Source organism: Lathamus discolor, chromosome 2, assembly GCF_037157495.1.
Source record: "Lathamus discolor isolate bLatDis1 chromosome 2, bLatDis1.hap1, whole genome shotgun sequence".
In the NCBI taxonomy this organism is placed as follows: Eukaryota; Metazoa; Chordata; class Aves; order Psittaciformes; family Psittacidae; genus Lathamus; species Lathamus discolor.
The window spans coordinates 118,048,531-118,062,491 of NC_088885.1; the positions used below are offsets into that span (position 1 = coordinate 118,048,531).

The window sequence follows — 13,961 nt, forward strand, 5'->3', positions numbered from 1 at the left end:
TGTTTATTCAATATTGCTGCGTTTATTGCACTTAGATTTCTCCTTGCTGATGTATTAGTTGTTTTTTTTTTTTTTTTTTTTTAAGCTAGTGAGTATACAGATATTTACAGAAATGACTGAGTAAACGCAGATAATGGACAACATTTATACTGAGATTGATATTAAAACTGATGGGGCTATATGCTCTCTTCCTTTCCACCAGTCTGCCTCTTTCACCAGTGCTCCCAGTGGGTTTACAGTCAGTCATATGTCAGCCATTACTTACTCATCTCACCCACTCATCCACCTCTGTAATCATGCTCCAAATTCTGACCTGATGTGGCTTCATTCCCTCTGCAGGCAGGTATCTGGCTCCTGCTGCGGTCGTGTGTGTGCTGAACAGCCTGCTGGACCTCGTGGTGACCTCAGCAGTGGTGTCTTGTGTCTGTGAGCAGCATCTCCTGTCTGGTTTTCTGTTTCAGAATAAACCAAAGCTTAGATATGAACCTGAGCATATTTTTAGGCTCCCCCCAGAAGAATCTCATGACAAAAATTTCCATTTTGTCGTATATGTAGGTAGTTTTGAAAAAGAGGTGATGTCACTGTTGTTAACTGGTCTATTTCTGTAGGGAACATTGATGCAGGGATCTGATGAAAAGCTGGTTTTGATTATTTGGTAGTCTTTTGTGACACATGGACAGCTTGGTTTCAGAATGGGAATTGTGTCATCCCATCATCAGAAAAAGATTAACTAAAGCATGAGGTAGCAGCAGTGCCGTTAACCCAAAAATGTGGATATGTCCTCTCTGACTGGGTTCATCTGGTTACAGGCTTTGAGTTTATAGTCACTTTCATTTGTATTAGTTACTTTGTAAGTAGAGCTTTTATGTATTACTTTCCTTTTAGGCAGAAGTCTTTTCTCCGTCATTTAAAACTTGAATTCTCTTTTTCTCTGTGAACACTCAGGTGAGCTATTTTGCTCACATTTATGCCTTCATCTGGGACTTCATGGTGTTCTTGTAAACCTGAAACATTATTCTGGAGTATATTTATGCTAAAGGAAGGCTTGCTCGGAAATGTTCCGACAAATGACCTGTTGTCTTTGGCAAGCCTCAGTGAGAAAGGCTGTGAATGCCTTGTGTTGAGAGACTTCTTTCAAACAAATGTGTTAATCACTTGGCACTGCAAGATGTAATACTATTCATTTTTTGGCAGAACTCTCGTTAGATGGTCCTGGGGTTCAAAGAGTTTTCCTGCTTTAACACATTTAAGGTTTTGATGGGGTTTTTTTCACCTCAGATGTAAAGTCAGACATGATTTTTTTTTTCTACATAGTAGTTGAAAAAAGATCAGATAAGATTAAAAACATTTAATTGTGTTGCCAAACTTTAATTTTTAAATGTTGTATAAACTGCAATAATTAAAATGTTTTCAAATGAAAATTAACCTTTTTGGTTTAACCACTTAAACAGAACATTTTAACAAAACTTACCTTACCTTGAAGTCTGAAGGTTGATTGTGACAGACAGAACAGAGGATTCTCAAGAAGAGTTTTAGTTTAGACTGTTTGATTTTAAGTTAGAATAGTTTATGCAGAAAATTTCCAGTGATGTGGTACTAAGCAAGGCATAAGTAATTCTGGGTCACCAGGTTTGGCAGTATGACTCATGATGTATGGCAGTGATTTCAGAGAAGAGACTTGAGTCTGGAACCATAGCACAAGCTATGTAATTCCTTATTTATGTTTAGGAATAGGTTTACTTTTTACAACTTAAGTGAGAATAGGGTCAAGTAAAAATAAATAAAAAATCCTAAAGACTTTTAAAAAGGCATTTTAGAAATTATCACTGAGCAGTCTCTGAACCACTACAAATAATTCAACAGTATGAACACAAAAGTAATTTCTGTTAAAAATATTTCTGCTGTAGAATTCAGTAACCATAGTAATGATCAGAGTATAAATTCACTCTTCATAATACACTATACTGGCAGGTTCTTTATAGTAGATGTTGACAGCTGCTGTTGAAATACACTGAAGATAAGCACGGAGCTGGTGACGGTCGGTTATTCTATAGCTAATAAAATTGCCAAGTCACCCAAGTCTGCAGTATGACTCATTATGTACGGCAGTGATTTCAGAGAAGTCTTTTCAGCCTCCTCAAGACATGTCTGGAACCATAGCACAAGCCATGTAGATACAGAAGCAACATATGTCCAAGAGGAAAGCAGCAGGTTGCTATAGTGAATGTAAATGTTGAACTGGTGTTTATCTACTGCTAAACTGCTTTGATGTTTTTATTCATTATGGATGTTCTAAATATCATTCCATAAATAATCTCAGCATATTTTTTCTTTGTGTTCTTATTAAATCAGATTTTCAGGATTCTGTGGTTTTCAACCATTCTTTTGTATTGGGATGAATTCTTAGTGTATTTCTTTTTTTCCCCTGGCTAGGCTGTGTGATTTCCAGTATAGTTAACAATGCAGATCTTTATCCCTGATAGAAGAGAACACAGAACAGCTGTCAGCACATAGCTGGATCTGCACTCCCTGGTTCCTGGCAACACCAGAAGAACAAAGCTGATGAATTTATGCATGTTACTCTGATCCGGAGAAGGTTAAAAGTGCTACCAGTTATCGTGTTAGTAGCAGAAGCCAGAGTGATAAAAGAGTTGTCAAAGAAATTCCAAGGAATGAAATTTTTAACTTTGTTTTTCAGACTCAGATTTAAATTTCTGAATTGGGTCCCTGTTTTGACTTGGCCTTTGGAACAACCTCTCTCTTTCTATTTTACTGTACAGGGGAGCTAGAGCTGCAGGTTTTTCATATCCTGTAAACATGTTTTGCCTTTGAATTGTGGGTAGCCTGATGTGTACTGCTTTCAAGGTTCTCTGAAACATTCACAAACAAGGAAGAAAAATGTCTTGACTAGTGACTTGTGCCTGCACATGCTGCCTTCTTAAATTTTCATACTTTTCTGTCTCTATTATTGAGGTGTTTTACATAAAACTATTTGTGAAAATTGTTAATTATTGCACTAGGATAAAAGTAAGAAACAACCTTTTTCCTGTAGTTTTCTAAATCTAGTAATTTGTGTCTGCTGCTTCTCTAATGTGAATATTACAGCAAAAAACCCCAGAAATACCACTTCAGCTCTGAAATATTTGATCAGCTTCAGTTGTTCTCACAGCCTATATCTGTCTGCTTGGAAACTGATAACTAACATATTAAATACAAACACATATTCTATTCTTTAATATCCTTCATTAAGTCCTCTTTTTTTCAGTGTCTCTGTTTTGAAGTGGGGTTTTATTTTTTTAATTATTCTTATTATTTTGTTTAATATTTAACCTTGTTTGTTCTATGTCTCAAGAGCAAATCTAAATTTCATCTTGAGGCACTTGTCTGACAAGGCATTCATGTCCCAGTTTTTACTGGGCTGTCTTAAAAATCTTAGCTCCAAAGAATCCAAATGTTAACTACAGTTGGACTTTCTTTGTTTTGTTCTGGTATGGTCCTGAAGGCTTTCTGGCTTTGAGGGATTTGTCAGGTTAAGTATAGAAAGACTGATTGTTTTTCAGGCGTTATTTTGTGCTACTTCTGAAGACACTGTGGATGTTATTGTTTGTCAGCTATGTAAATGTTTTTGAAATCTCTCTTCATGTTGGCTTTAAGCAGCTACAGTAATAGGATGGAATGAGATAACATTAAGATGAGACATTAAAGCAGTAGAATATTAGAAGCAAGAATGAGTTTAAAGAAAAAGCTCAATGTCTTTTGGGATAATGCTCACCTTTTAAAATTTTACTTCGATTTTGTCACTTAAAACTGTTTGAATGTGCTGGCAACTAGAAGTTCCTTAAACTTCTAAGCCTGGTGAAATTATTGGAGACTGCTAGCTTAAAGAACTTGATTAAGAAAATCAATGATCATCTGCTGATGGTCAAAGAGATTTTATGATGCAGATGTTCTTTTTTTCACTGCCTTTCATTGTATCTCTGTTGTATTTCAAGAGAAGTGATGAAGAGATGGTAAAGAAGTTTTGGTCTATAGTGAACATCACTGTTTTTGGGAAACGGAAATCTCTGCTTTTAGTAATAGGGCGTTTGATGCTATGAATGCAAGTGGCACTCTTCAACATTACGAATGGGAATCTGTTGTGAATTACTCATATTTTATGTAGGTAATGTACATGTGAGCTAAATCGCATATCCTCAAAACTGGAACTTTACAGATTTTCAGATGAATGGGCACATAACTACATGAAATAAGTGTAAGAGAAAGACTGTACTATGGTGGAGAAAGCAGGCTACGATAGAAGTACAGGTGCTAAAATGGATAAACTCACCGCAGCATTTTATGTCCTACAGGCTCTTAACAAATACAGCGGCAAAAGAGAAGTAGCAAAAATTTTAATGCTGTAGATCGCGCTTTATAGGTGAAACCTGGAAATCATTCTCAACTTGGTCCCAAGTGAAATCTCTTATACTAATCCAAAGCAACAAAATATTCTGAGTTAACCAGCCTCTTCTGAAGATCTCTTTGTAGCAATCTGTCTCACAAGCCTTTTGTTTTGTCTTGATGCCACTAATGCTGAAAATGGGATGAGAACAGCTGTTATTTTGTATTTAAGCTTTTCATGTGTAGTCCCTAAGTGCAAGGGAAGATATGAATCTGAAAAAGGAAGAGATTGAGACTTCTCAGGAGATTTGTTTGAGCTCTGGGATTTGCTGATTAATAGATACAAACATAGTTGAAATTGTAAGCTATGTGAACTGATACTTTTAATATCTATTACGAGGCCCTTAAATTAACACTTCATAGAATCACAGAATCATAGAATAGTTAGGGTTGGAAAGGACCTCAAGATCATCTAGTTCCAATCCCCCTGCCATGGGCAGGGACACCTCACACTAAACCATCCCACACAAGGCTTCATCCAGCCTGGCATTGAACACTGCCAGGGATGGAGCACTCACAACCTCCCTGGGCAGCCGATTCCAGTGTCTCACCACCCTAACAGGAAAGAATTTCCTCCTTATATCCAATCTAAACTTTCCCTGTTTAAGTTTTAACCCGTTACCCCTTGTCCTGTTACTACAGTCCCTGACGAAGAGTCCCTCCCCATCATCCCTATAGGACCCCCTTCAGATACTGGAAGGCTGCTATTAGGTCCCCACGCAGCCTTCTCTTCTCCAGGCTGAACAGCCCCAACTTCCTCAGCCTGTCTTCATACGGGAGGTGCTCCAGTCCCCTGATCATCCTCGAGGCCCTCTTCTGGACTTGTTCCAGCAGTTCCATGTCCTTTTTACTTTGAGAACACCAGAACTGCACACAATACTCCAGGTGAGGTCTCACAAGAGCAGAGTAGAGGGGCAGGATCACCTCTTTCGACCTGCTGCTTCACATTTTTCATATGAGCAGCTTTGTACATAGAGTATCTGCCCCTATTTATAGTCTAATTTTTCATAGTGCTATTTAAGCCTCAGAACCCAAGCTAAAAGATTTTGAATTTTCTCCTCTGTTGAATGGTCATTTTGCCAGTGTTCTGCCATTAGCTGAATCCATGGCCCTTTCTTTTTCCAGAAGGAACTAATCTGCAGAATCTGTCACTCTTTGTTTTATTTGTAGATTTTATTGTTATTTTTTAATCAAAATATTTTCTTTCACTGATCCCCAATTCCTCTCAAAAACAGAGATCAAAGTCTGTTGAAGTACTGAATGAAGTTCTTCCTGTTTTTCAGACTGGCTTTCCTTTGGAAGCTCTAGCAGTATGGGTAAAACTTGCACCAAGGTAATCATAACTTTTGCATTTCTCATACTCTTCATGAATTCCTTCTTGAAATAGTTTTGCCAGGGTGATATATTAATTTTTGGTAGCAAATTCGTGGTTTGTGGGTGTTTATTTCTGTAGTCCAGCGAAACCATAACTTTTGTGTTCTTTTCAGTGTTAGAGAAAGGTAGAATTGATCAAAAGTCAGTGTGTAGAATATATCAATTCTGTCAAAAGGCTGAAAATTAAAATACCATTTCATTTGGTTTTGAGCAATCATTTTAAGTTTCATGTAATGGATTCCTGTCATGCCTGGAATTTTTCCTTGAATTTTTTCATTGTAATTAGCTTACGTTTCTGGCCAACCTAGGAAAAATAAATTAGTCAGATGAGTGTACCTGTGCTGATGAGTCAAGATTACTGTCTGGAATGTGTGCCCAGGAGAACAGGGAGGATAATGATGATCTCAAAGTGGATATGGGTGTGTTAGTAAACAACAAAACCTAACAACTTATCTCACATAAATCAAGAAAGAGCTGCCACACAGTGATAGACTTTTGGTTTTATGTGACTTGGGCAGAATTTACTTGAAGATATTAGTAGCAGTGTGCTCTTTATGCCTTTGTTATTTCTTTTATGGTATTTCATTCTTTACAGACTAGTGAAAATTGAAACCAAAAACATTATGTGTTGCTACAAATGATTGATTCCTCTGTCTTGACAACCCAGAAGTGATCATTTGTCAAATTCTATGACTCAAAGTGCAAAAAGTAGCTGAATTTGCAAGGCGCATTTTAATATAGCTGCATTTTGTGTGGAGCTCAGGTCACTTTAGATAATGCTTTTCTTTTTTGGTACTGAGTGAAAGATTCTGGTAAATTCTGTATTCACAAGGTATCATGATAAATAAGTTAATATACAGACATGAACATATGTGTGAATAGAACTGTAAGTGAGCTTCATGTCATATGCATAACAGGATTTTTAATAAGCAAATAAGAATGCAGATGGATTTCTGTTTTGGGTTTGTTTGGGGTTTTTTTGGTTATTCTACGAAAGAAACAATTTTGGAATTTCAGATTGTATGAATAGATAGGTTATCTCCTTTATTCATACACAGTCTGCAATTAATCCACACACGCTGAATTTCACTTTTCAGTAGTTAATTTTTTCACTGCAGACAGATGCATGTAAATGTAGTGAACGTTTTCCTCTTCCTAAAGTTAGTATCAGGAATGAAAATGATCTTTTCTTGCAATCACATCTTTTCTCTATGTAGGTAATCTCATTATGAAAGTATTTTCTAACAGCTGTGCATATTTTGATAATATAAGTAAAAGTGGTTTTGCTTTTCTCTTTGAATTGAGGTGTGGAATCTCCATGCTTAGAATTGTTCAAAACTTGACTGATCAAGGCTCTGAGCAAATCAGTTTAATGTTGAAGCCGGACCTGACATCATTTTTGTCCCAGCTTTGAGTGAGGGTTTACCAGACTATATATTAAAAAAGAAAAAGAGTCAGCAAAAAGCTTATACAAAACTTGAAAAGTTCCCCTGTGTTTACATGCAAAATATTTTTGCTTGTTTCATGGGGTTTTTTGTTTGTTTGTTGGGTTTTTTTGACAAATGAAAGAATGGGTTCAAAATGTACTGTAGAGGGAACAGAGTATTACATTTTGAAGTCAGTTGGTTTATGATACTTTACTGGAAAAATAAGTCTCTGGCCTTGACACTGCCTGAGCTTAATCTCTTAATCTCTTTGAAGCAAACTTAATTCTTGAAATTAAATCAGTCTTGATTTCCAGCTATTCAGCCATCCAGCATACCATGTAGAAACCTGTGTTGCACTTAGTATTTAATTTATCCCTATTTCTGTTATAATATACTAGAAACAAAGCTGTGAAAGAATGTGACTTGTCAAAGTAATATAAGAAGGCTCTGAAGAACAACTCTTAAATTTTATCTCAGTAAAATAATCTTTGTGGAGATCTGGTGATGCAGCTTGCTACATAGAAGCATAGAATACATTGACAACAGTTTTTGATGTTTTTGTGGTTAGAGCAAATATATAATACAGTCCAAACATATAACTGAAACTGGACAAGGCATTCTTGAAGCTCAGCCTTTTAATGACTTCAAAAGATGTGTACCAGTACAGGTTGGGGGTTGACCTGCTGGAAAGTAGCGAAGGGGAAAGGGACCTGGGGGTCCTGGTGGATAGGAGGATGACCATGAGCCAGCAATGTGCTCTTGTGGCTAAGAAGGCAAATGGCATCTTAGGGTGCATTAGAAAGGGAGTGGTTAGTAGGTCAAGAGAGGTTCTCCTCCCCCTCTACTCAGCCTTGGTGAGGCCACATCTGGAATATTGCGTCCAGTTCTGGGCCCCTCTGTTCAAGAAGGACAGGGAATTGCTTGAAGGAGTCCAGCGCAGAGCCACAAAGATGATTAAGGGAGTGGAACATCTCCCTTATGAGGAGAGGCTGAGGGAGCTGGGTCTCTTTAGCTTGGAGAAGAGGAGACTGAGGGGTGACCTCATCAATGTTTACAAATATGTGAAGGGTAGGTGTCAGGATGATGGAGCTAGGCTTTTTTCAGTGATATCCAGTGATAGGACAAGGGGCAATGGGTGTAAACTGGAACATAGGAAGTTCCACGTTAACATCAGGAAGAACTTCTTTACTGTAAGAGTGACAGAGCACTGGAACAGGTTGCCCAGGGGGGTTGTGGAGTCTCCTACACTGGAGATATTCAAGGCCCGCCTGGACAAGTTCCTGTGTGATGTACTGTAGGTTACCCTGCTCTTGCGGGGGGGTTGGACTAGATGATCTTTTGAGGTCCCTTCCAACCCTTGGGATTCTGTGATTCTGTGATTCTGTGCTAAGGTGGCTGTAGACAGGTGGTGAGAGACATACGTGATTTTATTCTTTAAAAGCTGTAGGGGAGCAGGAAAGTACCTAGATAGGGACAGCTTTAAAAAAGGAGGATCACAGAGCCAGAACTCTTTTTTTTGAAACAAGTGGTTAAAGGAAACATACTCTGTGGGAAAATGTCATCTGAGTGCTTATTGGCGTGGCCAATGTGTGTATTTTGAATCTTGGAGATCTAAACAGGCATAAGTTTACCTCCTGTGTCATTTAAATTAGATAAATGAGTCTCTGATGCAAGGAAGTAAGTGTTCCTGAGAGATGGAAGCCACAGAGGCAAAGACTCTGCAGAGGGTGATCTTCAGCTGACCCTTCTGGAAGCTGCTGTCATGACAAAGGAGGACAATAGATATATTGGAAGTATTCTCTTAAAGTGAAAAACTGAGTTACTAGATGCAGAAACTCATTTTTCCGCAGCTTGAGTTGGAGACATGAACTTATATATATTGTCACAATTTCCATGCTCACTTGAACTGTCAGCAAAGGTCAGCAGATAGCTGCGTATGCTTTCAAGGTTTTTAAAATAGCCATTAGTAAGGATATGAGTGCAGGTTCAAAGCAAAACTGAAACTAAGACATTGCATTCCAGTGTAGGATCTCTATGTTAACTAAACCTTTGCTTTTAGAAATATCTTCTTGATCAAAACCAGTGACCTTTGATTCCTCTTGCTGTCTTTCATCCTAAAATTGCCATTAATGTAGTTGTGGTTAACATCAATGCCACGTAACTTCACAATTCTTCTCAATAGGTGTGATATCTGAGTTTGTTCAGTGAAGTTAATGAGGTTTTCGTATACCTGTGCTTCTAGTTTAGACTTCCTGTAAGTTTTGTGGAAAATCTGTTTTATGCCTTTTTAGCAGTGGTGCCAGTAATGCAGTGGGAATTATGTGTATGCCTGTGGGGAGTGTGGAACCAACCTTGTATGTGAGGGGGACATGGTTTCATCTCCCTTCAGCACAGTAGAGTGATAGATTCAGGGTGGTTGAGCTGCAGCCTGCAAAAATCCATGCAGAACAGGGATTTCCAATGGAGAAGAAACAGATCGAGCTTGAGCTGGTCACATAATCAGAACACAATCTTCTCCTATTACTAGGAACTTGTTTTCAAGGTGGACCAGCTTTAAAAGCAAAAGTCCTAAAGATAAATGTAGCTGGGACTTGGTTGTGTAGTTTGGCTACACAAAAAGTAACAAGGAATGCAGGCCAGCAAGGGGCTATGTTTGAAAGTTGGCAAGGGGCTATGTTTGTACATAGGCTGCTGAGGCTTGCTTTAGGTGAAGTACCTTATGCTTTCTCTTCTGCTTCGCAAACTGACATATGTTTCAGCTTGGAATCCACGGGCAGGTGGTGCTATCAGCTGCAAAGGGCTGAAGCAGATTCCTAGGTCATAAGGAGGCTTTGGAGGTATATGTCTGAGACGTTTCTTAGTTTCTCTGAACATAGATCAAACAGTCCAGCAGTCCTTTTAGCCTTCATTACTGTCTTTACATTCATCTGAAGTATGATGTGCCTTATAAATTACTCTGAAGTATCTATTAAACTGGCAGGTAATGTTAGTTTCATAAGGCCATCTTGCAGCATTAAACTTAAAATTATCAGTATTTTGTGGTGGACATTATCAGATATGTCTAATACAATTTTTAATGCAGATTTGTCCAAAAGTAGAAGCGAGGATACTAATACCAACAATTCAATATTTATTGCTTAATGTTATATTAAAAATAGAGAAGATGCTGATTGGAAAGCTTTCAGTATTTAAAGAAACGACTTGAGTGCTGCATTTAGGCAGAATGAATAGTCAACACAGTCTGATTGAATTGAAGCCACTTTCCTTCCATGGTACAGGGTAGCTGTCTGTGCATATTGTCTCTGGTACAATTCTTAAAAAAGCTTTCTGTTAATGAAAACTTCTGAGCTTCTGATTCAGCATTTCACTTTCCCCTTAAAAATCCAGTATATTAATGTCTTAATGATAGAAAAGAATAATTAGTGGAAATGTCTTTGTGAACACTGGATAGTAAAGAATTAGAGAGTCCATTTGTTGCCGTTAGAGAGTCCATTTGTTACTTTCAATGGAGAGATGTGTTCAAGTTCCTACTTTTACATGGAGAATCCATAAAGTGCATGAAGGGCAATGCTTCAACACAGATACAGTGAATATACCTAATGGAAATGCCAAAACTACATTCAGGAGATGTCCTTAACGTAAAACTCTATCAGTGCAGTAAGTGAATACTGTAGGTTGTATCCACTTCATTGAACAGGAGGGAAAATTGCAGGAAAAAGCCATTGAGAAACTGGGTCAGTGAAGCCTTGTGAAGCTTAAAAATGAACAATAGAGCTGAATTAAAAAGGGTTTTAGTACTTAGTTTCAGATTCTAGTATTTGCATCTTAATTTCAAATTCAGTTCCTAATTTCTGATTAACTGACAACAGGAATGAAGAGATGGAGAGATTCACTGGAGAGAAAGATTTCTGAAATCGCTCTGAGGGCCTGGGACACCAGGGAGGGCACACTTTAAAAAGTACTCTCTTGAGACAACTGGGATTTTGATCATATCTTTTTAACTTTGAAGCTGTTAATCATAGTGGACTAAATGCTGGAATGGGAGAAGTAACTTGGAGGTATTTCAGCAGTTGAGGTAATTAGGAAGGAAATTACAGAAACGTCAAAACCAGTGGGTTATTTGCTGCTTTCTCTGCAGTCACATTTTGTGACAGAGCATGTCTTCATGTTTGTCCAACACACAGATATTGTTTTACCAATTTTCTTCTTAACTGATATTTAGGAAAACAGATACAGGCAGATAAAAGTTAGGTAAGAGTAAAGACTGCCAGAATAAGAAGAGGGGATGTTTTATTAGAAGAAACAAGAAGCTGTTTCAGTCATTAATTAGAGTGCCTGTGGGATCCTGAGTCAGAGATGTCTAGTTCTGAGGTTAGTGAGGGTGTCGGCTCAGGTCCCTGTGTATAGATGGGTCAGGAGCTGCTTTACTGTATTTGCTATTCTGCATTTTGGGTAGGATTTCTGTTTAAAGATATGTCAGGGAACTCCAGAGAAGCAGGATTTGAACAAAGTACTTTTGGAAAAAGAAAAAAATGACTGCATGCTTAGGAAGGGGATGAAAAAAAAAAAAAAAAAGTTCAAAAAAGAGGGAAAGCGTGCAGTTCTGAAACAATATTTTAATGAGAAAAGAAAAAAGCTTCAACTTTTTACCTGAGGTGGTGCCTGAGGTAATAAGAAGCTGGACTTAATCTGGCTCCCTTCCAGCACTGTGACCTTCACAACTTATGTGTGATGACGCGTTGTGCGCAATGAATCCCGGAGCGACCAAGTTGATAAAATAAGTCATTAGTACTTCCCTGCCTCCTCAAGGGCTGGAGAGCACTTGTGCCAGAGGAGAGCTGAGCTGTGGGAGCGTGGTGGTATGTGTCTGTGCTCCTGCCCACCGGTGGTCCTGGAGGCACCAGAAATGGTCTGTGAAAGGACAGGTAGTTTTTATTTGGGAATTTTTCTGTGCCAGGAGGCATAACCCTGACTGCAGAAGTGAGAGGCCTTTTAAAATCGTCCTTATTTAAAAAACTGCTGATTGAAACAATAAATTATGGTTTCATAAAACAGTCATGCTTTGTTTGCTACATGCTAAATATTTTACCTCTTTGCTGTCTTTGCAGCCTATCTGCCAGACAAGATGCTCGGAGGGTTCTGTGTTGCATTGTTTCTTTTCCTTAAAAAAGGGTGAAGTGCTGGTTTGTAGGGATGTAGATGTTGGAGCCATTGGAACTGCCATCTGAAGAGTTTGTGGGAGCAGTACTAAAGCTTTGGTACATGTGAAATAAAGATCCTCTTCTGCGATGTTTTTCCACCTTAGAGAAGATTGTAGGGCTTGCCTGGTTTGTTCTTTATTAACAAAGCTATGTTTTAACTTCTCATGTTTTACTGTGTCTGTTGTCCTGGACAACAATACCCATTTTTCACTTTAATGAGCACTGAAATTCCTGCTAGTTTTGTTTAAAATAAAGACAGTAATGAAAGTCTATTTCATTAAAAAGTGCAGATTCAATATGAGTCATTTTGTGTTTGCAAACTTGTTTCTTTGAGTGTGGATAGAACATTTCGTTCTTCACTGTTTTAATATAAATTTCTACTTCAGTTTTCTGAAGTTCTCTTTTATTTTTTTTATTTTTTCCTGTACTAAGTAGAAGATGTGTACAGTAACTTTTATAAACTATTTGGACTTTCTGCTTACAGTTCCACTATACATCCTGACATGCTTAGCCATAAATACATATTGTACATTCTAGTTTTCAAGAGAAGAAAAGTTAACTTTTAGGATGTTATGATACTCCATATATATACAGACTGGGTAGCCCTCCTCAACCTGATAATGCTGTTATGGTAATCTGATTATCAGGCTGCCAAGGGAAAAGAATCTTACTGAACTGTGTTACGTGGCAACTAACAAGTGAAAAACTTCAGGGGATTGAGTTGCTTTTACAATTACAGTGAATTAATTAATTGTAATTAATTACCTACATAATTGGGATTCACAGACATGATAGTAATACGGCTATTTGTAAAACATGCACACAAAGCAATGTTCTCTCAGAATCCATTTTGGTGTCTGGAAGTGATTTAGGTGGTATTATTGACATTGCATCCAGACTTGATTTCTGACTTTAATCTCCAGTGTCCTCAAAGTATTAAGAGTCTTGTTGAGACACTGTGATCTCTCACACTGTAAGATTAGTGAAAAGTCATCATGCTCATTTGGTATCTATATAAGGCCATAGATGCTTGTAGTTAGCTGAATATTTCCATGTTTCTAGAAATTATTTGAAGTTAGATAAACTGCAGATAGAGGGTATAAGTCTCTGTACCATCAACAATACATTTTAACTAGCTAGAATGTTCAGAATGGAGTAAACTATTGGGTTTTTAATTGTCGAAGGACTAAGGATAGAGTATTCAAACTGAGTTCATTAGATTTCAGACCTGTTATATGTAGACATAAACTCAACAGAGCTTAATTACAAAGGTTTTGACTGTGGTATGTCTCGCTGAGTTTGCTGGAAGATTTTGCAAGAGGGAAGTCATCCTTTAGGTTGTTGAGATTTTATGAAATCTTTTAGAATACCAGAAAATCAGAACACCAGAGAAATAGAGAAAGCTTTGGATGGACTGATTTGGACAATGACAGGTGAGAAGTCCTAAAAAAAAAAAAAGAAATCTGTTCAGTATCTGATTTCTAAAAAGTTTGTCTTTATAAATCCAATTAGAAAGTAG

General features: G+C 37.7%; 1 protein-coding gene across 6 annotated transcripts in view; it reads left to right on the top strand.

Moving 5' to 3' along the window:
- Nucleotides 1-13,961, top strand: part of SNTG1 (syntrophin gamma 1) — a 331,430-nt gene that overhangs the window by 57,135 nt on the left and 260,334 nt on the right. Inside the window, exon 1 of one of the 6 annotated variants that reach the window (XM_065668242.1) lies at nt 5,721-5,773. The exons of the other annotated variants lie outside the window; for them this stretch is intronic. The gene's annotated coding sequence lies outside the window, so the exon portion shown is untranslated. Of the gene's footprint in view, nt 1-5,720; nt 5,774-13,961 lie in introns of those variants that run through there. 6 annotated transcript variants of the gene reach the window in all.